The sequence below is a fragment of the Papio anubis genome, chromosome 6, assembly GCF_008728515.1.
Source record: "Papio anubis isolate 15944 chromosome 6, Panubis1.0, whole genome shotgun sequence".
Taxonomy (NCBI): domain Eukaryota; kingdom Metazoa; phylum Chordata; class Mammalia; order Primates; family Cercopithecidae; genus Papio; species Papio anubis.
In genome coordinates this window covers 3,272,310-3,296,238 of record NC_044981.1, presented here as the reverse complement: position 1 = coordinate 3,296,238, position 23,929 = coordinate 3,272,310, and the positions used below count along the sequence as shown (strand labels likewise).

General features: G+C 48.0%; 1 protein-coding gene across 4 annotated transcripts in view; it reads left to right on the top strand.

The window, feature by feature from the left end:
- SLC22A23 (solute carrier family 22 member 23) overlaps positions 1 to 23,929 on the top strand; it is a 203,053-nt gene that overhangs the window by 1,877 nt on the left and 177,247 nt on the right. Inside the window, exon 1 of one of the 4 annotated variants that reach the window (XM_031666871.1) lies at positions 10,042 to 10,187. The exons of the other annotated variants lie outside the window; for them this stretch is intronic. The gene's annotated coding sequence lies outside the window, so the exon portion shown is untranslated. Of the gene's footprint in view, positions 1 to 10,041; positions 10,188 to 23,929 lie in introns of those variants that run through there. 4 annotated transcript variants of the gene reach the window in all.

Here is a 23,929-nt window from a genome sequence, read left to right as displayed (position 1 = left end):
GGCACAGAGAACGGGGTGTGCTTTAGCTGAAACATGCACCTTGTCCTCTGAGTCGTGTAGCTAAAGCTCCCTTGCAGAGGTATTGCATGGTGTGAAATGTAGCAGAAGGGAGTTGTAAGACAAGTGTGAGGGCCTAAACACAGAGTGGGCAATGGTGGACACTCAATGCCCTAGACAGCTATAATTTTATTCTTAACATATAGGAGATATCAAGACATTTGTAGTTTTGCTCCTTGTGTCTAAAATAAATAATTCACATTTTAAAGTAAATATAGACTCTCCCCCACCCCACCCCTACCCATTCTGGGCAGTTCTGGCAGAGTTTTAAATGCTTTGTCGAAATGTATGAAATTGGACAGTTTTAAATAGTCATTGTGCATGTAACCTCCTCCCCCCATGTGCATTGGTTAACAGTTGTAGCTCATGGATGTGTAAGATGAAACTCTTACATCATCATAATCATTGTTTTAATCTTGTACCAACCTGGGCAGAAATGCTCTGTCCTGTGGGAACCGTCTGACTGAGCTGCCCCTGCTGCCCTGCAAGGTAATGGGGTAATGTCCTTCTAGCTGGGTTCACCTTGATCCCACCCACCTCCTACCCCCTGCTTTCTAAAGGTGTTTCTGTGACTGTTTTCATTTCACGGAGGGCAATATTTCTTTTTTGGTTTAGCAGCACAGAAAAATTAAGAACAATGACTATTTAAATCACTGTGTATGTCTGACAGACTGAGGATTTGGCAACATTGTTAAGTATTTTAAGTCCCTTTCTAGAGCAGAGGGAGAATAATGGATCAAAGTGAGTATGTGTGAAGAGTGCTGTGTCCAGGGGTCAAAGCAGAGGTGAACTTGAAAGTGACGAGGTGGGATAGAGTGCCATTACCTTGGCAGCGAGGACCCAGGAAACAGCTATTCACACTCAGCCATGCGTGGTGGGAGGAGAGAACAAAAATAGTTCTTAAAAGCAGACTATGGAGGCATATTGGAGAGCTGGGCAGTTTTTCTAAATTAGCACTCGAGGGGGCACAGACAGCACTCATGTGTGTGGCATGTTTGGGGTGATGCTTGATGACAGTTGCAGTTACTGGGCCAGACTGAGAGGGAAAACCTGGGAACAATAATTAGACACACATTTTCTTATACAGTAAAGCCTAGAAAGGACATATTGATTTTCACAGACAAAAAAGATCTAAATAAAGGACTGCCTTCCCAGTGTTCTGTGTGTTTCAAGCACATAACAAATGCTTCAAAGAGCTTTTCAAGCACATTTTGGCCTGTTGGAAGGCAGACTTTTCCTGTGCTGCTGTGTATGTTGAATACTGTAGCAGATGCACAAATGTGGGATATACACTATGATGAGTGCAGAAGTTCTAGGGGTCAGGTGCTTGTCAGCCCGTGTCCCAAGTAGAAGCAGAAGTGGAAGGAGCCTTTGCCTTCTCTCAGCAGATAAAGGCTTCGGGTTTGAGAAGCTGCCTTTTGTGCCTCTTTCCTGCCCTGTTCCATGATCTTTCCCTTGCAAATAAGCCTCATGCTGTCTTCAGCATGTATCCTGTATTTAGCATGTATCCTTTAGCGTGTGTGTGCCCTGCAGTATATGCACTGTTCTGTCCCTAGGTGCCAGATAGGGAGAGGAAGACAGAAGAGCTACCAGGCACAGTTCTGGGTCTCTTTCTCATGTGGCTGCTGGTATCCGAGCACCTACCTACACACGTGAAACTGTCAAGCCAGTGAGAATCCCAGGTTATTGTAGTTAAGAGGGATCTTAGGGCTGACAAGCCTCTCTCCCCTTCTGCGTGATGTCTCTGACATGAAGTTATCCATCCTAGTTTGAACACTTCCATCAATGGGAAGGGAGCGCTTTGTTAACAAGGCAGCTAGTCCATCCCGTAGTTGCTCTTCCTTGCAGGGAGGTACACTTTTTGGTAAATAAAACTCAGGTTAACTCATGCCTATTTGTGCCACTTCCTCCTCAGAACAATTGTGTTTTTTTTAATTATTTCTTAAATAAAATGTGCTTTCAATAGCTTCTTTCCTGGCTGAAAAATCTACAGTAGTGAAGCTATTCTATACGTACAAAAATTTGCCATACTTATTGCTCTGGTTGGCATGCGTGTCTCTTTTTTTTTTTTTTTCTTGAGACGGAGTCTCGCTCTGTCGCCCAGGCTGGAGTGCAGTGGCCGGATCTCAGCTCACTGCAAGCTCCACCTCCCGGGTTCACGCCATTCTCCTGCCTCAGCCTCCCGAGTAGCTGGGACTACAGGCGCCCGCCACCTCACCTGGCTAGTTTTTTGTATTTTTTAGTAGAGACGGGGTTTCACCGGGTTAGCCAGGATGGTCTCGATCTCCTGACCTCGTGATCCGCCCGTCTCAGCCTCCCAAAGTGCTGGGATTACAGGCTTGAGCCACCGCGCCCGGCCGGCATGCGTGTCTCTTACTCATGGTACCCAGAAAGCAACTCAGCCAGACCCTGTGTGTTCTAACCCAAAGAGGGGATTGATGGATCCTGTCCTTCCCCTACTGCAAGCTAGAGTTGATGCATTAGGCTTAAACTAGACATGACATACTTCTGCTGCCAGACCGTGATCACCAACCCCCACCAACTCCCACCAATGCTGGTTTCCTGGGAGTGGTGGATGAAGTCAGGATTTTCTCAGTTTTAGGCTCATGTAGCATGACCATGACTTAGGTTTCATCTCAATCATTTTGAGTTTCTAGATCTCTCCTGTTAGTATCTTTTTGTTTTTATTTTTTGCCTTGGCCTTGGTATTTGTTATCGGTACCAGAATTTGCATTACAGAATCTGCAATGCCTTCAAAATAATGACAATGCTAATGTCACTTTCTTTTGTGCAGCCCTTTACAGTTGATAAAACATTTCATGTACATTATTTTCTTTAATTAAGAATAATAACCCAAGGCCAGTCTCCGGTGGTACGATCACAGTTCTCTGAAACCTCCCCCTCCCAGGCTTAAGTGATCTTTCTGCCTCAGCCTCCTGAGTAGCTGGGACTACAGGCATGCACCACCACACCTGGCTAATTTTTATTTTTATTTTTATTTTTTTGCAGAGATGGGGGTCTTGCTATATTGCCCAGGCTGGTCTTGAACTCCTGGCCTCAAGCAGTCCTCCTGCCTCGGCCTCCTAAAATGTTAGGATTACAGGTGTGAGCCATCAGCCAGACTAATAGCAAGTGATAATCATGGATTTTAAGTCACTGAACACACATTTGAGTGTGCCATGTGTTCTGTACAAGAACCAGGTACAGATGCTCCTCTGCTTAGGATGGGGTTGTGGTTGTGTCCAGATAAACCCCTCATCAGTTGGAAATATTGAAAGTGGAAAATACATTTAATACACCTAACCTATTGAATATGCTGGCTTAGCCCAGCCTACCTTAGGTGTGCTCAGAACACTCACATTAACCCACAGTTGGGCAGGATCATCTCACACTAAGCCTATTTTATAATGTGTTGAATATCTCATGTAACTTATGGAATGTAACTGTACTAAAAGTGAAAAAGAGAATGGTTGTGTACTTCAGATACTCACGCAACCATTGTGTTTTTCACTTCTGGTGAATAAAGCAGCCCTTATTGATACAGTTTCTACTGAATGTGTATTGTGTTCACACCATCATCAAGTCAAAATATCATCAAGTCGAACCGTTTTAAGTCGGGGACCATCTGTGTTCAACTTTCTGATGACTTTCATAAGCTCTGCATTTTATCTCCCAGCTCTGTTGAAAGGTATTGTCAGTGCCTTGCAGAAAAGAATCAAATTCCTTCCAAGTCACATAGACAGCAAGTTTTGGGGAACTAAGGACAAACAGGTCTGCAGCTCAGCTCAGTTGGCTTCCCTCTCCTACACCAGCATTCCCTGTGCGGCCCACATTCTCAGATATTCTGAGATCTTAGTCAACAAAGGTAAAACAAACAAAAAGAAACTCCATGGACTTACAAATATTGCTCTTAATGATTTGCACAGGCTGGGGGCAGTGGCTCACGCCTGTAATCCCAACACTTTGGGAGGCCTAGGTGGGTGGATCATCTGAGATTAGGAGCTCGAGACCAGCCTGGCCAACATGGTGAAACCCCATCTCTACTAAAAATAGAAAAATTAGCTGGGTGTGGTGGCACGCGCCTCTAATCCCAGCTACTAGGGAGGCTGAGGCAGGAGAATCGCTGGAGCCTGGGAGTGAGAGGTTGCAGTGAGTGAGACTGCACCACTGCAACTCCAGTCTGGGTGACAGAGTGAGACCCTGTCTCAAAAAATAATAATAATTGGCACAGTGTATCCTTCATTGTTCTGAGTGAATCAGTTGGTTTCTAATACTCATCACTTTCTTGAGTAATCTCTGGAATTTTTGCCAATAATCAATGCCAGCTGAACTTCCCAAGCCCAATTTTTTTCTGTATTTGAAGTGTAGGATGTTTGTCCAGCTCCAATCATTCCTCTGTTCTCATGAATTTGCAAAGATTTCTGACCCTTATCCTGAAAGTTGCTTAAATATCCTGGGAAGTAATTTGTATCCTTTTTCTAGGGCTAAAGAGTAGAAGTTATTTAAAGTGACTTTAAGTACAATTTAATTAAGACTAGAAATAATTATATCATTGCAACAGTAACACTTTTAAAAATAGCCCACAATTCCATGATCCTAGTTATCGTATGATAACTATTTTTCACTTTTGAAATGCCTTACACACAAACCTGTTTTTACAGTTCTAATCAAAGTGTTCATTTAATGGAATCTACTATTTTCTTGACACCTTATCAAAAGTATTTGTCCAGTTCTTCCGAAACATTTTAAATGCATGATATTTTGCTGATTTATTAAAAGTTCTTAAATTCTTTACCTAATACTGAACTGACGGCCGGGTGCGGTGGCTCACGCCTGTAATGCCAGCACTTTGGGAGGCCGGGCCGGGCGGATCCCGAGGTCAGGAGTTCCAGACCAGCCTGGCCAACATAGTGAAACCCCATCTCTACTAAAAATACAAAAATTAGCCGGGCATGGTGGCTCACGCCTGTATTCCCAGCTACTTGGGAGGCTGAGGCAGGAGAATAACTTGAACCTGGGAGGCGGAGGTTGCAGTGAGCCGAGATCACTCCACTGCACTCCAGCCTGGGCAACAGAGTGAGACTCCATCTCAAAAAAAATAATAAAATACTGAACTGACTACCCTGAGGTCATCCCAGTGGTGGCTTTTGTCTAGTATATGCAACAACAGTGGATATATTCATGCATATCTACTTGAAAAAATTGACTATAGTAGGTAATACATGTACATCGTACAGAAAGCATAGAGTAAAAGTAACATTTCTTTCTGTCTCTGCCCCCAGTTTCCCTCTTCAGAAGCAACCATGGTTAGCAGTTTCTCACATACCCTTCCAGAAATGTTCTACTTTCATTTATATATTTTGTCTCAGAAACACCTAAACACTATTTTTTGCCTTTTCTTAAAACTTATGCTGGAAATGAATATATCAGTACATAGAGGTACTCATTCTTTTTTATGTCTGCATAGTATTCCATTGTCAGACTGCGCTGTCATTTATTTCACTAATCGCTCACTGAGGAAGCATTGAGTTTGTCTCCAGTCTTTGCTGTTATATTCACAATATATCTTGAAATCTTGGCATACACAGACATTTGCACATGTGCAAGAAATGTTAGAAGTGGGAGGGTCAAAGTAGGCTGCATTTTTACATTGATAGGTACTGGCAGAGTGTTTCATGTAGAAATCTTAGCTATGTACAGTTACACTAATAATGTGTGTAGTCCTGTTCCCCACACCCTCCTTGACCCAGGGGGTTATCAAATGTTTACGTATTTTCTAGTCTGATGTGCAAAAAATTATATTTGGTGGTGGTTGTGATTTGTACTTCTCTTGTTATGAAGGAAGTTAAACATCTTTTTGAAAGTTTTTGAGCCATCCATATTTCCTGTTCTTTGAACTGTCTCTTCATTTCCTTTGCCTTTAGGTCTGTGTATATGCTGTAAGAAGCATTATTTTCTTATGTATTTATAGGTGCACTTTATGATGTGAATTAACCCTTCTGGATGACTCGTAACCATTTTCCTCGAGTTTGCTGTTTGGTTCTTTAAATTATGTATATTTTTGTTATGTAGAAACTTACGGTTTGGTTAGAGTTATATGAATTAATCTTCTTTTTTATTATTTCTTATGTTGGATTTAAGGCTTGGAAGATTCCTGGAAGACTGGGGGGAAATCCTATGTTCTCTTCTAATATTTTTATGATCTTATAACTTCTTTATTTTGGGGTTGGAGATATCTGTTTTGCTTTTACTGAGCTATTAGGATAAATTGCCAGAAAGGTCAGAGGATGTAACCAGCATTTCATGCAGACTTTGACTTGCTCATAACAATATCCTAAACATTTAATTTGGCAGTGGCCCTTATTAATGTAAGGATTAGAGGCTAACCAGCTATTAAGCAGCCTTTTCACCTCCGTTTGAGAGATAGCAGTCTTCCCAGGTCATAGGTCTCCCTTTCCTTCTTCATCTTCCTGTTCTGAACCATCTGCAGATCTCTCACTCTCCCTCTCACTCTTTGTCTTCCTCTCCCTCTCTGTCAGTAACATGTTTTGCAGGTTGCCTTTACTTTGGTCTTAGTCCAAGGTAGGATTGAGTCAAAGGTTGGTGTCATTTAAAAACATGGTGGACTTTCTGAATCTTTGTCCTGAGGTTGCCACGAACGGGTGGTGTGTGGGAGCCAGCTTGGCTTCTACTGACTCTGAGCCCACTGCACGTGTCTATCCAACTTCACATTCAGTAATGTCATGCTGGCAGCTTGAAATTCACCATGGTGGGAGCATTTACACCACAGGAATTGGCAAACAATACAGATCAGGGTTTGTTTTTTTCTTCATGGAGCCAGTTGATAAACATTTATCACACTAATGAGTGTGACCCTGGGCCACTTAAAACAATTTTTTTTGGCCCAGCACAGTGGCTCACGCCTGTAATCCTAGCACTTTGGGAGGCCGAGGGAGGTGGATCACCTGAGGTCAGGAGTTTGAGACCAGCCTGACCAACATGGTGAAATCCCGTCTCTACTAAAAATATAAAAATTAGCTGGACATGGTGGCAGGTGCCTGTAATCCCAGCTACTCAGGAGGCTGAGACAGGAGAATCACTTGAACCCAGGAGGCAGAGGTTGCAGTGAGATGAGATTGTGCCATTGCACTCCAGTCTGGGCAACAGAGTGAGACTCCATCTATCTCAAAAAAAAAAAAAAAAAAAAAGAGAGAGAGAGACCAGGTGCAGTGGCTCACGCCTGTAATCCCAGTACTTTGGGAGGCCAAGGTGGGCGGATCCGGATCACGAGGTCAGGAGATCCAGACCATCCTGGTTAACATGGTGAAACCCCGTCTCTACTAAAAATACAAATAATTATCCGGGTGTGGTGGCGGGTGCCTGTAGTCCCAGCTACTTGGGAGGCTGAGGCAGGAGAAAGGTGTGAGCCCGGGAGGCGGAGCTTGCAGTGAGCCAAGATCGCGCCACTGCACCCCAGCCTGGGCGACAGAGCGAGACTCCATCTCAAACAAAAAAAAAGAGAGAAGAGTTTCTTTCCTCTCTCCTCCTTTTCACAGATTTGAGTGCCTGTTCTGAGCATTGTGCTATGTGTTGGGGATACAATGATAGGTGAAAGTAGACAGCTCAGCTTCCATAGAGCTTAGAGACTTCTGGGGAAGGCACACCCAAACTGATCAAGTAATAATCTTTTAATTACAAACTGAGTTAAGTGTGTAGAAAGATTGAGAGACTAGAACAACAACAACAACAAAACCCTGACCTAGACAGACTGGTCTGTGTAAGAAAGTGACATCTGAGATAAGAGCTGAGCTTTGAGTAGGAGGTAGAGAGAGAGGCAAAAGAGAAGAGATGTGTGTGCTTTCCAGAGAGAGCAATGGCATTTGCAAAGGCCCTGTGCATGCGGGGCCTGGAATTGATAGCAACTGATATGGGCATGGCGGGTGGTGACGGCTTATAAACTGTGCTAAGAACTTTTCCTCTAATTTCAGAGCAAAGAAAAACCATCAAAGAGTATTAAGTGGGATAAGGGATATGATGCAGTCAGAATTCATGTTTTTGAAAAGACCTGTCTGGCTGCAGTGGGATCTCGTGTGGGGGGGGAGGGGAGGCTGTGCTGAGTGCACAGGAGAAAGCCAGCGAGGCCTGTAGAAGATGCTGGGTTATCCCAGGGCTGACGGGGAGGCAGACACTCTCGGGAGATACCAAGGAGATGCCCTCAGCCAGCTGAGGTGAGGCCTTGGGAATGGAGGGCTTCAAAGGAGGGCATGTGGAATGAGAAGATGGCCTGTGCCCAAACACTGCACATACAATGGACACTTGGGGCTCTGCAGCCACTCATAGGCAGAGGGGAGGGAGGAGAGCTTTTGACAGGGAAAGGCAGCCTGACCAGAGGTTCTGGAGGAAGCTGGGCCTGTTTGGGAAGCAGACATGCTGGTCTGCATGGGGCTCCTGGGGATGAATGGTGGGAAGTCCTACTGGAAGCTCAGAGGCCAGACAGGGGGGCCTAAGCCTGTTCCTAGGGCTGTCGATAGAAAACATGGAGCCTTTGGAGTGTTCTGGCATTTTCTCTTGCCCTCCTACTCAACAAGGGAGGAAGCTAATTAAATTTCCACACAGTTGAAAGACCCAGATATGTGAAACCACAGGGCTAGAATTTGCCTTCCAATTCAGCCAGCTTTGCCTTTGCTAATTGCTTAGTCTAGGTAAAAGATTGTCCTGGGCGTGGCCATGTTTAATATGATCATCTAGTCCAAGCCTTCAGTTTAGATGAGAAGGCTGAGCTGGAGGGCCATTGGCTTGTCCAAAGCTACCAGCCTATTAGGGTTTGAATCCAGTTCTCCTTATCCTCTGCTCCAGAGTGGCCCTTACCGTGGGAGAGGGGCCAGGAAGGGCTGGCAGGGGCTCCCACCCCTTGTGACTTCTCCCTGGCACTGGCCTTTCAGAGGTGACCCTCCCGTTGTTCTTGAGAATGGTGGTTGCTGTATGTTTGGGTTTCTGGACAGTTCTGCTGTGGCTTTGCATGGGTTGGCTTCTGCAGAACACGTCTCTGGGCAGATTTCTCTATTCTCTGCCTTCTTAGTCCTGCTAGCCAGGCCCCCTGTCTTGTCTTGCTGCTCTTAACACCACAGGCCCAAGAGACAGAAAATAAGATGGAAACCTGCCCACATCACTCCCCTGCTTGAAGCCTTCCACAGCTCCCAATCACTTCAGCACCCAGCGAGGGTGCCCTCAGACCTGAGCCCCGCATGCCTTTCCTCTCCTCCCCTGCCACTCCTCCTTGTTGTAGGGGGCATCTTGTATACAGTTCCCAGCCCAGGCTCTCATACTGCCTCGGTGCCTTGCTAATGCTATTCCTCTTGCCCGAGCCCCTTCCCTCCTTCCTTCAGCCCCTTGGTTCCTGCTCATCCCTCAGGTCAGCTCAGTCTCCATCTGAAGGATGACAACCAGCTGTCCCTTATCCAAGCCCTCACTGGACCCTGATTAGAAGGATGTCTGGCCCTCTCCCCTCCTGAAGGTCTTTGACTTTATGAGGTCATAAATGTCTGAACTCACCTGAACTTGATGTCATGAAAAGGGCAAGTGTGGCCGGGTGCAGTGGCTCATGCCTGTAATCCCAGCTACTCAGGAGGCCGAGGCAGGAGAATTGCTTGAACCTGGTAAGCGGAAGTTGCAGTGAGCCAAGTTGGTGCCATTGCACTCCATCCTGGGGGACACAGTGAGATTCTGTCTAGGAAAAAAAAAAAAAAAAAAAAGGGCCCGAGTGGCAGGCCTGGCTTGCAGCCCCGACTCTGCTGCTTGTCATGCATCTGTCTCCTGGAGCATTACTGTACCTGTTTCCTCAACGGTAGAATGGGGTCAGTGCTGCCTGACCTTGAGGGGCATTGTGAGGACAGAGGCAGAACGCTGGGAAGCGTGCCCCACCCCCACGTGCCTGGCAAACAGCCCCCACCCTGGAAGCCTCAGGTGCTTTTCTTCCTCCCCTTGGTGGGGTGAGGACGACCGGGGTGAGTCACCTGAGAAGCGCTTTGAGTGGGGGGAGCTGAAGGCCACACCTGGAAGGGCGATTTATTCCTTGGGCGCTGCCAGGTGTCTGCTGCCTTCGCCCAGAAACTGGTGATGTTCAGAGCTAGGTATGCCCTTCAGACAGGAAGCCTGCATCCAGGGTGATGGGAGGAGCCCCACCAAAAAGCACCCTCCACAGGGTTTATTTATGTGCTGAGTTCCAACCTGGAAACAAAACGGGTCACTGGGCCACAGGATTCAGAGAGAGGCCACGATCAGAAAGGAGGGACCTTCCTGGGGAGGCAAGGCCTGGTTAGCTGAGGCCGGGAGAGGGGGGCTCTGCCTGGCTCTTCACTGCCTCCTGGAGTTCTCAGGCCAGAAATCTGAGTGTATGCCATTTAGTGAAAGATGAGCTTCATGTGTTTGCAAGCCTGGCTTGGGTGTGCTGCGTGAAAATATGGCTCAGAGAGAGTGGAATTCGAGAGAGGAGTTGATGGTGACGTTGAGCCCGTGGCAGCAGAGCTCAGAGAGCAAACCTAGGGGAAAGCTGAAAACTGGAGACAGGGCTGGGGCCCCTTCCCACTTGCAGGTGAGATTTTATGGCAGGCCATGGACTTTGACCTCAGTATTGTAAAAACCTCAATCTTCTGCAGGCTGGAGTTTAGTTGTTTTGTTCTTTTGGTCACTATTGATGGGCAGATCTCTCTCCGCACAAGTGACCTAGAGATTGACAAGGGCCTATTTGTCTAGGAAAGGGCAGGGGCTGTTGAGTGCATGAAGTGGATTCCTCTCAAATAAACCATTGCTGTGAGAGGATACCGCCAGCACTCGCCCGTCCATGGCGTATGCATGGTATTGTATCCTGTCGGGACTCTCTTGGCTACAAGTGACTAAAACAAATTTAAATTACATTAACAACATATAAAAGGAATTTCTTGGAAAGATGCAGGGCAGGGGTGGAGGGTGGGATCTGAGATCACAAAGTGGGGTGGGAGTGTCTTTTAGGACACTCAGAAGCCATATTATTTCATCCTTTTCTCCAGAAGTGAGCTCGGTTCCCGCTTCAAACTGGCTTCACCTGATGCTTCTGCTCATGTGACCCCCGGTCAAGCAACGGCCAGCACAGAGGCCAGCATCTCTCTGTCCCACACCAGCTTCCTGGGTGCAAATCTGATGCTCAGCATCGGTTGGGGTGAGGAAAAGGAGGTTTTGGAGCAGGGAGTGAGGTTACCCAGGGCTGGGGACGCCTTCAAATGGTGTGACAGGATATGGTTCCGGCCGTTCTTCAAGCTGGGGTGGACAGGTTTATAGGCAGATGTCCCTGGCAATTAATTGAGAGTAATTGAGTATTGACGATTTAACCACTAAATGCTTTAAACAAAGTATTCTCTTCTCTCCCAGAGACTCAGGATGTAACTCACCTGCTGGCTACTTGAGCTGAGTGTGGAATTAGCAGGAACACTAACCTTCTGAGGCCTCTCTTCTAGGAATCATTAAACATGGCCTTAGATATTAGCTCCAGATCACCCAGGAAGCTTGGAAGGAGCCGTTGGACAGTCACCAACACAGTGTTGCCAGTTGTCACTCCCACCCCTGCGTTCACACAGGGCCAGTCTCCTGCTTTCCAAACATTTCTTCTAGTCAGGGCCAGCTACATAATTCGCAGGTCCCCGTGGAAAATAAAAGTGCAGAGTCCCTTGTTGACAGAGCATGTTGTCACCACTGCAGAGCTAAGCCAGGGTTTCCCCAAGCCTCTCCCAGTCTGTCTTTCTTGCTTCTCAGTAACTTCTCTGCCTCTCCTTCATTGTATTTCGTATCTTTTTCTAGATTTCTTTTGGTCAAAAGCGAAACACTTTTTGAGGGCCTGCTTTTCCCAGGGAACAGCTTTATAAAGCCCTAACCAATTTTGTTTGGGATGTTTGGTTAGCTCAAGGTGTGCAGTGGCGTGAAGGAGCCAGGGAGCCGTCTTCTATTTGAAAGTGCCGCTCCCTCAACGTTGAGACAGTTGTTTTATTTATCTGAAAGGAGAACCAAAGAGCTGAGTCACAGAGATGTCTGGTTAAGGTTGTTAACTCGTAGGAATGCTAGTTAAGTGTTTATTAGGTGTTTTTTTGGTTTGTTTGCTTTGTTTTGTTTTTTATAAAGTGGGGAGGGGGGTCAGTCCTTTATATAATTTAATTCAACTAGCTAACAGTCATGCTTTATTTCTGGGAAACATTTTTAAAATAGGTGCAAAGGAGTTAATGCTGGCTTAAAACAACCACAAGCATCTCAGTGGTCATATCGTATTATGGACGGGTTATGTACTTAGCATCGTAATTTGCACTATAGAGCGTTTCCTCCCAGATTAGATGAAAAGCTGCCTTTTGCGTGTGTTTACAAGATGCTTTACAAATTGGGCGCCCTTGATTGCTACGTGTTGAAGAACTCCACTGTTCTCAAATGGATATACTTTAGCGTCTGCAGTAAGTGGGTTGTCTTTGTCCTACTCTTTTAAAAAGTTGTCCCTATTCGTAATTGTGGTAAAACTATAAATTATAAAATGTACTGTTTTAGCCATTTTTCAGGGTACAGTTCTGTGGCATTGGGTACATTCTCATTGTTGTGCAGCTGGCACCATCATTCATCTCCAGAACAATTCCATCTTCCCAAACTGAAACTGTCCCCATGAAACCCCAGCTCCCCGTTCCCCTCCTCTGGCAACCCCATGCTACCTTCTGCCTCCTTGAGTTTGCTTACTCTGGGTACCTCATATAAATAGAGGAACACAGCATTTGTCCTTTTGTGACTGGCTCATGTCGCTCAGCGTGATGTCGTCAAGGCTCATCCATGTGGCAGTGTGTGAGCGTTTCCTTCCTGCCTTAGACTGAGGAATACGCCATTGTGTGCCTGCACCACATTCTGCTTGTTCGTTCACCCATCGGCAGACACCTGGGTCGCCTCTACCCCGTGGCTGTGGTGCGTGTGTGGCTGGGAACTTGGGTGATGCCCTCCTTCTTGAAGACAGTTCCGGACAATCCTTCCATCCCTCCCCTGCCCTCCCCTTCAGAGGCAGTGCTGCAGCCGCTCGCGTGGTGTCCCTGATCTTCCTCTCAGAACATCTGCCCTAGGCTGGTGTCACAGATGGGTAGAAGACCATGTCTGCCCTGGAGAAGGGAGCTCTTCATGTAGCCGGAGACGGTTGGGAAATTGAATATCCCTGGCATGCAGCATAGGACGAGCGGGGCAGGGAATGGGAGCCGAGGGTGTGGGGGTGAACTGAGCACATCCCAGGAAGGCAGGTGTGATGCACCATGAGGTGCCTTGGCCCAAGAACAGGACAAGGTGCAGGGATGCAGAGGAGTTGCTTCTGTCAGTCGCAGGGAAGCCCAGGGCCCATGGCATCTGAGCCATCCCCAGGGAGGGCTTGGGTTTGAGCAGTGGAAAGGATTGAGAGAAGACCTCTTCTGTGCGGAGCTGGTGAAGACGGGGAAGGGACATGTGCAGGGTGCAGAGAGGATGTGGCCTAGAGGAGGGTATGGGTCCTGACCCCGCAAGGCCCCCCTACAAAGCCATAGCGTCAGCCGTGGGCATAGCTTGATTTTTTCCTCTAGTAGACAATGAGTCTCCTGAACTTTGTAAGTAAGGAAATGATAGAAGAACGAGATTTTAGGACTTGATGGGAGAGATCCAGGAGAGAAGGGCTCGTGTCCACCCAAGAGGTCTGTCTACAGCCCCTCAAGCCAGCCCCTGAGGTGCTGTACCTCCAGGATACACCCATGTTACTCAGTGCCTCTTGAAAACCACCTGAACGAGTCCCTATCACAAAACACGGCCATCGTCCTACCCAGGGGCCACCGCCCTCTCCCTCTCGACATGTCTGAGCTCCTGCAAAGCACCTCCTCTGCCCAGTGCCCAGTGCTCCTGCCTCCTACAGGCCCCAGCCCAGCACTGCATGGTCTCTCCCCTGCAGGGGCTGTCAGGCTTGCCTGATGCCAGACCCCACACAACTGCTCAGGGATTTCAGTTGACCTCCCTGGGTAAGTTTCTAGGGCTTCAGAGTACCACAGACGGGCAGCTTCAACAGCAGAGATGTATTGCCTCACAGTTCTGGAGGCTGGAAGTCCAAGACCAAGGTTCAGCAGGGTTGGTTTTTCCTGAGGCCTCTCTCCTTGACTCGTAGATGGCTGTCTTCTCACTCTGTCCTCACACGGTCTTCCCTCTGTGTGTGTCTGCGTCCTCATCTCCTCTTCTTATGGGGACCCCAGTCAAATTGGATCAGGGCCCACCCTAATGGCTGCATGTGACCTTAATACCCTCCTTAAAAGCCCTCTCTTGAAACACAGTCACATTCTGAGGTCCTGGGGGTTACAGCTTAAACACTGGAGCTTTGAGGGGACATGATAGTAGAGCTCCAGCATGCACCCTGAGCAGGGCAGCTCTGATATGTATCTGCAGCCGGGATGTTTCCCTGAAGCCCTAGGCCTGTGCATTCCCCAACCTGCTGGACTGGCCCTCTCCTGTGGCACCTGATCTTATCTATGCCTTTTCCCTAAATCCCAGTGTTTAGTTGTTGGACACTGTAGCTGAGCGGCTCTTTATCACTCCCTTGCTTCAAATCCTCCGTGGCTCTCCATGAGCTTTAAGATGAAGTTGGGCCTGGGTGGTAGGTTTCAAGGTCTCTGCCTGCCTCTCCTGCCTCCATCCCCATCATCCCCACAGGGACCTCAGAGCTCCACCCACCTATTTGTTGATTTCCCAAACAATGCTCTGTATTCCCCCATACTCTTCTTTCAGCCCAGAGTCAACCCCTCCATCCTGTTGCCTCCTTCAGACCTTCTTGACTCCCTCTTCCTCCCTTCCCATTTCCCACCCCTGCTGTCCTGGCCCAAATATATATCCTCAGCCCCTGGGCCTAGCAGGTACTCTGTAAACACTTCCTGCATGGTGCCAGTAAGGAGGTGGCGAAAGGATTTTGCTCTCATCTGGGTGAGGTTGGATGGTTTAATTCTGGGATGACAAGAATAAAAGAGGACAGATTCATAAGTCAGCTCAAACCTAAAGTCACATTTCAGTGAGCTATTGAAGATTAAGAAGAGTTATGTAGCTTATCTGAAATGGCAACTAATCAAACTTGGGCGGATCATACTGAGCTCTGGAGTCGATTATGTCTTTAAACCACTGCTGTTCAGAACTTTAGGTAGGTCACAGAGCCTTTTCTTCACGTGGAACTGGCCCATCTTCGTCCAGGGCTGCGGTGGCTCCAGTGCACTTAGAGTCACCCTGGGGAACTTTCGGAAATGCCTGTAGGACCCCAGCATCCATCGTTTAAAGGAAGTTCTCTGGACAATTTCCACGTGGTATGATTTTGCTCCCAGAGGATACTTGGCAATGTCTGGAGACATTTGTTGTTGTTGTCACACCTTTGGGGGCATGGGGGTTGGGCGCTACTGGCATCTGGTGGGTAGAGGCAGGGGTGCTGCTAAACATCCTACAGGGCACAGGACCGTCCACATCACAAAGGATGATCTGGCCCCAAATATGCCAAGTTTGAGAAACCCTGGTCTAGACCAATAAAAACATTCATTGTATTTCCTGACCACACCCAACAGATGGCCAAGCCTGTGGGGAGGGACAGTGGGACCTCTGCTCTTTAACCCGCCGTACGGGGCACATGGGTGTTCAGGCCGAGGGCGTTTCATCCTGCTGGGAATGCCCACGAGGCAGCCAGGGTTCCCTGCCCTCTGTGAAGAAAGGGCTTGCTGAGCTCTTTGTGGGATAAACAAAGCTCAGCCCACCTGGGAAAGCATGTTTGGGAAAAGGACCATAGTGTATTTACGCAGGAATGAATGTTGCTAATGACCAAGTCACTCCTTGAAGTAGGTGCTTTGAACCTCTACTTAGAATAACAGTTAATTACTAGAAAAGGAAACGTCTGTTTGGAAGTAAAAGGTACTTATTTTCAAAATGTCTCTAATTCAAACTAGCCTTTTCCATAATTAATTCCTATTACGGGGGTTTTATAGTGTTGTCAGCAGCAGGAAACTGGAGCTCTCCCGTGGGACACGGACTCCAAATGCTGGAGGCCAGAGCTGAACGTAAGCACTGTTTACATTTGCTGAGTAACAGATCGGGCTGGCTCCCTCCAGGGACCCAGGCAGCGAGCCTGATGGATCATCTAGTCCTAGCGAAACATCTGCTACCTGTGCCGAGGCAGGCACCTCGTGGCTTTGCCGGCTCCGAAAGTGAGTGTGCTAGGTATTAGCTGGACCCCGTTAGGTCACCAGAGCGACCCCTTCCCCAGCAGAATGAGTCCTGCTTATGTGATCACAGCACTGTCTGCCTGTCCCACTGTCTTGGCCCTGGACTTGGTAGCGTTGTCTTCCTTTTTGAGTGTTCTTGATGCTCTTGGTGCCTCTAGCACAGGGCTGTCAACAACGGTGGTGGCAGGGGAGACTTAGCCGAGTGTCCTGGCAGGGGCCCATGTCTGACTCTCAGAGCTGCTTTCAAGCACGCAACAAAGATGTTCAATGGGAGCCCATCTGGCCAGAGGGAGTGAAATGCAAGAAGGTGATGGGTTCCCACAGGAGCCTGTCTGGGGCTTACTGGTTTCTGGAGCTCTGTTTCCTGGAGTCATCAAAATCTTCACGAAAAATTAGCTGTGCGTGGTGGCACATGCCTGTAGTCCCAGCTACTTGGGAGGTGAGGCAGGAGAATCATTTGAACCCTGGAGGCAGAGGTTGCAGTGAACCGAGATGGTGCCACTGCACTCCAGCCTGGGCAACAAGAGCAAAACTCTGTCTCAAAAAAAAAACAAAAAAAACTAGTAGGTTCCAGAGTGGTTTTTAAAATTATAATTTCATTTTAAGAGAAGATTTATTTGTAATATTTTTCTGGGACGTCCCATAAGAAACAACTTGTCAAAAATGGATATCATCAAGACTGAGGGAATTTCGATGTGTGTGGTTTTGTTTTGTTTTGGGTTTTCTTTCTTTTTTTTTTTTTTTTTGGTTTTATGTGTTTGCTGATAATGTGTTTAAGTATAAGCAAGTGGTTTCTCTGTTTAATTCATTTCTCATTTGCCTTCTTGTTGTTCATCGTTTATAATTCTTTTGGGGCAGAGTCTTAGATAAGTGACCAACGGGAGGGTGGTGAGGAAAGCCAACGGCAACTTTGATGATACATCTCATTTTTAATAGCAGTTTTTGGGAAGCTGAAATGACCTTTGACAGCCAGAAGGTTACCAGGGAATTTGCAGACTGAGGATCTATGGATCGTCTTACTGAAAAGAGGTTTTCAAATCTTCAGAAGGCATTTTCTCCTTGAGGGCAGCGAGGACATACAGCAGCCTTTCTCTTGCGAACTGTTTGAATCTATATAGCAAACACAGCGGCCTCATCTCATGGTTCAAAATTATATGGGGGAAATACCGCACCAGGCATGTCCTGAGCAGCGTGTGACGTTCAGATGTTTACTGAGCCACCAGTTTGTGCACAGCACTGTGCTGGGAGCTGCTGGAGACGGGGAGGATGGATCTGTGAGTGTGTCTGGAGAACAGGTAGTCCCAGGAGGCGGGGGGCGGGGTGCCAAAGGAGTCAGCCTGGCAGAGGGGTGCACTGCGCATGGAGATAAGGAAGAGAGTGAGTTGGGAATCCCTGGGATGTGTGCCCTGTAATGGGAAGGAGTGGGAGAAGACATTTATTTCAGTTAGGAGGAGAGAATGGCACAAGACTGTGAAAGGTTTGAAAGCTTGAGGGGGGTCAGTCAGGATGCTGCAAGTCGCAGAAAACCCTGCATCAAACTGGCTTTAAAAAAATACAGAAGTGGCCGGGCATGGTGGCTCACGCCTGTAATCTCAGCACTTTGGGAGGCCAAGGCAGGTGGATCACCTGAGGTCAGGAGTTCGAGACCAGCCTGGCCAACATAGTGAAACCATCTCTACTAAGAATACAAAAAATAGCTGGATGTGGTGGTGGGCACCTGTAATCCCAGCTACTCGGGAGGCTGAGGCAGGAGAATCACTTGAACCTGGGAGACAAAGATTGTAGTGAGCTGGTATCACACCATTGCACTCCAGAGCGAGACTCTGTCTCAAAAATCAAAACAAACAAATAAAAAAACACACAAACAAAAGTATAGATGACATTTCTGGAAGTCCAGAGATAGGATGGGCTGTAGTTTCCAGTTCTTTCTAGTTCTCTTCTAGGTCATCCTCTGCCCTGGCTTCATTCTCACACTGTATTAGCTTGCTGGGCTGTATAACAAATACCACAGAAATGCATTCTGTTACAGATTTGGAAGTTGGAGGTCCTAGATCCAGGTGTGGGCAGGGTCAGTTTCTCCTGAGTTCTTTCTCTTTGGTTTACAGATGGTGTCTTCTCCCTCTGTCCCCACATGGTCCTCCCTCTGTGTGTGTCTGTATACTCATCTCTCCTTGTAGGGACACCAGTCATGTTGGATTAAGGTCCTCTCTAGAGACCTTACTTTAACTTAATAATCTCTGTAAAATCCCTATTTCCAAACAAGGCCACATTTTGAGGTTCTGGGGTTCGGATTCCAGCACATCTTGTTAGGGGCAGGGCGGACACAGTTCAGCCACAGGGCCTCTTCAGGGATTTCCAAACAAGGCCACATTTTGAGGTTCTGGGGTTCGGATTCCAGCACGTCTTGTTAGGGGCAGGGCGGACACAGTTCAGCCACAGGGCCTCTTCAGGGAGAAGGGAGGGAGTTGCATCCCTGAAAGCATGCTGGGCTGAGTGTGTGTTCTCACGCCACTGGGCAAGTGCAGGCTTTCCATCCAGTTTACTGTTGTAAATCAGAGATGTGTGCAAGTGAATAAGAATCAAGGCTGGAGACCAGGAGCTGGCTGGGGTTGTGTTCAGAATCCAGGTGACAGAATGGGTGAAAACAGAGGGTCTCCAGGAGCAGGGGTGGGAGTGGATACCAACAAGAGGGAGGAGGAAGGAAAGTGGAAGGAGTGGATGGTGGAAGGAAATGGAAGAAGAGGGAAGGAGTGGAAGGGAGAGGGAAGAGATGGGGAAGGGAGAGGGAAGGGCAGGGAAGGGAGAGGGAAGGGAGGGGAGGAAGTGTTCATTGCTGCAGGTTGGCTGGGCTGAGTGTTTTATAGATGCCGAAGCTGAATCCTGACAGCCCCCTGAGAAGTGGGCTTCTCTGTGGCTTATAGCAAAGCTAAGCCACCTGCTGGAGCTGAGATCTAGACCCCAGCAGCCTGAATGCCAGCCCCTGCACACCGCCCCTCTGGGCAGGGGACTTCCAGCATGGGCTCTTCACTCCCAGCACCGCTCCCAGTGCCCTTGCTGCCTGGGTTCTCTGCCCGGGTTTCTATGGAGCAGTGCGGATGGGGTGGGGCTATTTTTCTTGCCTTTGGTAGAGTGACAGTAAGGCTCCTGTTTGGAACTGACAGGCAGCCCATAAGCACACCTGTTAAGAACCTCAGGCCTTGACATAGCATCTGTGTGAATCGTTCACATCTCTTTTCTGAGCTCTCGGCCTGGAGATCTACTTCCTAAGCACAAGGGAGGATACGAGCAAATGCCCCTCTCCTGGAGGTTGATCCAGGCATTGCAGTTATTCTGTTTGTGGATTGGCCACACCCCTCGCATCTCTTCTCTTCTGCTGTCTGACCTTGTGGTGTTGGAGGAACAAAAACTGATGCTCCTCGCAATCCATTAGATATTTCTGCCCCGTCTTTGGGACTCATTTCAAATAATTTCACAGATTTTTTTTTTTTTTTTCTGAGGTGGAGTCTTGCTCTGTTACCCAGGCTGGAGTACAGAGGCACGATCTCGGCTCGCTGCAACCTCCACCTCCCAGGTTCAAGCTATTCTCCTGCCTCAGCCTCCCGAGTAACTGGGATTACAGGCACCAGTTACCGTGCCCTGCTAATTTTTGTATTTTTAGTAGATATGGGATTTCACCATGTTGGCCAGGCTGGTCTCAATCTCTTGACCTTGTGATCCACCCGCCCTCCCAAAGTGCTAGGATTACAGGTGTGAGCCACTGCACCCAGCCCTTTTTTTTTTTTTTTTTTTTAAACAGAGTTTTGCTGTCTTGCCCAGGGTGGAATACAGTGGCATGATCTCGTCTCACTGCAATCTCCGCCTCCTGGGTTCAAGCGATTCTCCTGCCTCAGCCCAAGTAGCTGGGATTACAGGCGTGTGCCACCACGCCTGGCTAATTTTGTATTTTTAGCAGAGATGGGATTTCACCATGTTGGTCAGGCTGGTCTCGAACTCCTGACCTCAGGTGATCCACCTGCCTCGGCCTCCCAAAGTGCTGGGATTACAGGCATGAGCTACCATACCCAGCTTTCACAGAATTTTTAAAGTGGAGTCATAATGACCACATAGTAAAATGGACAGATGTTAACTGTATAGCTTAGTGGGTTTTGACTTGTATATATGCCCATCAACCACCCCCTAAATTAAGGTATTTCCCTCACCCTAGTGAATTCTACGCCGCCCATCTCCAGTCAGCCCACCCCTTAGGCAACCACTGCGTTAATATCTATCCCCATAGCATGGTTTTGCCTATTCTGGAAGGTCATATGAAGGAAGCCTGTGGTCCGCCGTGTCAGTCTCATCCCTGGATTCCTGCGTGGTACTGTGTGCATTGATAGCTGTTCTTGTTTGTTGCTGAGCCGTATTCCACTGCATGGGTAGAGACCACACTGTGTTTCTCTCTCCACTGGTGACGGATACTGGGCTGTTTTCAGCCTGTGGTGATTATGCATAGACTGCTGTGCACATTATAAGCTGAACATTGTCGATCCTTTCTACTCTCGGCTACCCCTCTGTTCTCATATTTAAAAGTTGATTGGCAGAATCAGGGCAGCCAGTGAAAAGTCTTGACTTATTTATAAGCTAGGCAAGCTTCCTTCTTTGTCTTTTCAAAATTTTTAGGGTAGGAAGCAGGAGTGATGGGAGGAATGTGGGGAGGGGATTACCATTCGTTAGAGGCAGGGAACCCTGGCCCTAGAGAGTTGTGGCCCCTGTGTGACCCCACAGCTTCTGGGACTCACTCCCTAGGGCTGATAAGGAGGCCGTGGGAATGGTGCTAGTACCATTTGGGCAGGGAGCAGCCACCTGGAGGTGGCACTACCAGTCAGCTGCTGTTTGTGTCCCAAGGGGGACTTAGCAGCTGTTCTGAGGAGTTTCCTCCTGTCCCTGCAGCACACGAGAGTGGCTTTGGCAGCCAGGCCCTCCACCTCTCTGTAGGCATCTCTTGCATGTGAGGGTTTGATGGAGACCTCTTTATCCTCCCTTTCTGTAAGAATGACCTGGGCAAGCCTTATGAGCAAAACTCAAACAAAACAGGTGGGGCCTCTGCTGTCATCCAGCCCACAGCTAACTGCAAAGAGCCACAAAGGCCCAGCTTGTAGGGTTTCAAGCCAAGGAGGGGAACTATTTTCTGATGGAACCTGCCCTGCAGAATGGTATGCTCCCTTCACAGGGTTCTGGAGGCCGCTGGGGAAGGATTTCCCAACAGGGGTGAGTTAGTGAGAAAAGGAGGGCCAGGCCTTCTGATTTGCCTGCTCCTTGCTAAAAACCTTAAAAAGAGCAATGAATTGTAGGCAGGCATTTCCACCACATTTAAACATACGAAAAGCTCAGTGATTTTTGTAAGATTTTCCCAGGGCTTCAAGTTTGCGAGCCACTCTGCACTTCATCAGGAAGCATGTTTGTACTTGCGTGCGTGTGTCATCCTGGGACGAACTGCATTCCTCTGAAAGCAGGTTAAACAACTGATGGTGCGCTTTTATTAGGGGAACAGTTTAGAAATTCGAAGCCCCCAAATGTTCCGCATAAGTGATGCATTTATCATGATGGCTACTGAAATACTGAGCCAAAGCGCAGAGCTAGAAGGGGATGCCTTCCTGGCAGTCCGTCCTCTGCCTGGTTTTACAGTGAGCTGAAGAGCAGTTGTACACAACGGCAAGGAAGGTCAGTTCCTTCAGGTTCTGCAAAAGCAATTTCAGAATTTGGGGAAAAAAACATTAAACATTTATTTTAAACTTAGGCTTCTTCAACGTCTCACAGCCAGCCTACCCTCCAAGCCTGAGTGATTGTGGAAGGAGCCGGCGTCCACTCGGCAGAGGAACAGAGCTTTCCTGCCACGGGCTCTCAGTGACTGAAGATCCAGGGAGTAGAGGCGCGGGCAAGGAGCACTGGGCTCAGATGCAGGAGAACCGGTTTGAACCCTAGCACTACCGCCTCTTCAGTGAGGAACCTTGGGGATTACTCAGCCCCCTGGAACCTCATTTCCAAGGTGGAGATGACACCTATAGCATAAAGCGCTGTGGGGATTACAGGAAATGATGGAAGTGACGCTCCCTCTCAGCAGAGTGTGTGCTTTGAGATATGCATTTAATCTGAGCCCTTTTCCGCAAAGAGCTCCCAGTGGAGCTCAGAGGACAGTCATGTAACCAACAACTACAATGCATTATACAACGATCTGCAATCTTCTAACCATTAACTCTAGACTTCGAAAACAGAAGCATGGAAGCTCAGAGGAAACGACCGAGGTCAGCCCTGGCAAATGGCGGTCTTTGTGGCCCCCAGCTGGCCACCTGAGCTGTGGACACGTTTGTCTGCCGTGTGCCCTCACTGTCAGAACCCCTCTTTCTGTGGCCTCATATTGTCCCCAGCTATTCGACGTCTCCTCATTTAGGAGTGCTTCTCAGGTGCTCTCAAATGACCTCTTTTTCAAAATTTCCTCTCTATTCCTATTTTCCTAAACCAAAATATCTGGGCAGCTAATTTTAGCTAAGAGATGAAAGCCGTTCACACTAAGGTACGAAGGACTGATAGGATTGACCCTACTCCCTCTGAGCTCATCCAGAACTTCAACCTGTTCATCGACGACTGGCCAATAGCCCACACACTTCATGCCCACCCATAGGTGGTTTTGAAAGGCTGAACCTTTAACAGCCCTCCCTCTCATTCTCCCCTCCCTGTCCCCTGCAGAGCCAGGCTCAGGAATTTGGTCCTCCTTTTCTAAAAGGCTGTGATCTTTGATCAGGATATTTCTAACAATAATAGCATCAACCGAAAGCCCCCAGTAAGGTTTGATTGACTTAACTTTTCAGTTGCATTTTAAGGCTAGTCCTGATTAACATTCCCCTCTGTGACATGGGTGCAGGGTGTGCCCTCACAGGATCTGCCCCCACGCCCATTCTTACTCAGTGTCCAGCCCAGGTGCAGGTCTCCCTCCTGGAAGCCTCCCTTAAGCCTGCCCCACATTTTTAAACCCTCACACTTGCTGTGTTTTCTTTTTCTTTCTTTTCTTTTTTTGTTTTTTGTGTTTTTTTTTGGAGATGGAGTTTCGCTCTTGTTGTCCAGGCTGGAGTGCAATGGCGCAATCTCGGCTCACCGCAACCTCCACCTCCCAGGTTCAAGTGATTCTCCTGCCTCAGCCTCCCAAGTAGCTGGGATTAGAGGCAAGTGCCACCATACCCAGATAATTTTGTATTTTTAGTAGAGACGGGGTTTCTCCATGTTGGTCAGGCTGGTCTCAAACTCCCCACCTTAGGTGATCCACCTGCTTCAGTCTCCCAAAGTGTTGGGATTACAGGCGTGAGCCACCGTGCCTGGCCACATGCTGTGTTTTCTAACACAAAAAAACTCCTCTCCACTCCCCTCCAGCCTCATCCCTTCTAATCTTCCCGGCATGGATAGGGCCGGCCAGGGCACACTCACAGCGCCTTCTATGTGTCTGCTGCCACTACTCTTCACCCCTCTGCATCGTCCTTTCTTAGACGTGCCCCAAACTCTAAAGAGCAAGGATAGCACTTTTTGCACTATTGTTTTCTTGGGGTCTGGCACTCAGTAGGTGACCAATAAATAGTCATGAAACACTTAAGACTGTGGCA